Raw genomic sequence first — 1,238 nt, 5'->3', positions numbered from 1 at the left:
GCAATCTACTTCCATAGTGATACTGCCTCGGAAACCCAAGGAGGGGTCGCTATGAGTCAGGTCTGACTCAACGGCACATAACAACAACAACAACAATACATGATGAAAAGCAAGCATGTGAATTAAGAATTTCATAGGAAGCTCTGACACAGAGACAATACTGCCAAAAGGAACATCACATGAATCATTAAAGATCAGCATGTTGTTGTGGTTGTTATGTGCTGTCGAGTCGGACCCAGCTCATAGTGACCCCTCCTTGGGTTTCCGAGGCAGTATGACTACAGAAGTAGATTGCCCCATCTCCTTCTGCGGAGTGGCTGGTGGGTTTGAACCGCCAGCCTTCTGGTTAGCAGTCAAGTGCCTTAGGCACTATGCTACCAGAGCATGGAAAAAAAAAAAAATTCATAGGGAATTAGACAGAAAGAAATAATGCAGAAAAAGGATCTCATTTACAAAATCCAATATAGAAAGATAAACCATTCATGGTGTATACCACCATAACCAGGAGAGGTTCCATCACAAGAAAAGCCTAGAGCAAAGAATGTCCAGGAAGTAACAAAATTAGAGCTCCTGCTTTAAAATAAATTGATATATTGAAAACTAGGGAAGGAGCAAAAGATGAACCATTGAAGTAGGCTTGTTAGAAGAGTATTGCAGTATCTTCAGGTAGAGTTACAATTGTATATACTTTATCTTGTATCTTGCACAGCAGACTTGGGTGCAGTGGAACAAAATTAAAAATGGATTTAATTTTCCATGGATTTAAAATTCCAGGATGGGAATAAGACGATCAGAGTTCCTCCCCTCATGGAGCTTACCTTTTTAGGGGCTGAACCCTGGAGGGTGCAAGCAGTTAACGTACTCAGCTACGCCCTGCCAGGTTGGAGGTTTGAGCCCACTCAAAGGGACCTCCAAAGAAAGACCTTGTGATCTCCTTCTGAAAAATGAGCCATTGAAAACCCTATGGAACACACCTCTACTCTGACTCACACTGGGACACCCATGAGCTGAAATTGACTCAGTGTTGACTGGTTTAAGTAAACATGATGCTTTCAGATAGTGATACACGTGGTAAATAAATCAGAGGCAGGAAGATCATCTGGAGTATGGCCATTAATCAGCTGATCCTCACCTTCCATTGTGCTATGGTATTTAATACAGGAGCTCTGGTAGCATAGTGGCTAAGACACTTGCCTGCTAACCAGACGGCTGGCGGTTCAAACCCACCAGCCACTCCT

The 1,238-nt window shown here is 43.0% G+C and overlaps 1 protein-coding gene across 1 annotated transcript in view; it reads right to left on the bottom strand.

The window, feature by feature from the left end:
* The window catches only part of NRXN1 (neurexin 1), a 1,670,321-nt gene that overhangs the window by 47,322 nt on the left and 1,621,761 nt on the right, over nt 1-1,238 (bottom strand). The window lies entirely within an intron of this gene.

This window comes from Orycteropus afer, unplaced genomic scaffold (assembly GCF_000298275.1).
Source record: "Orycteropus afer afer isolate SDZICR_OR568_19922 unplaced genomic scaffold, OryAfe1.0 scaffold00284, whole genome shotgun sequence".
NCBI classification, from domain to species: domain Eukaryota; kingdom Metazoa; phylum Chordata; class Mammalia; order Tubulidentata; family Orycteropodidae; genus Orycteropus; species Orycteropus afer.
This window is presented reverse-complemented; position numbering and strand designations above follow the sequence as displayed.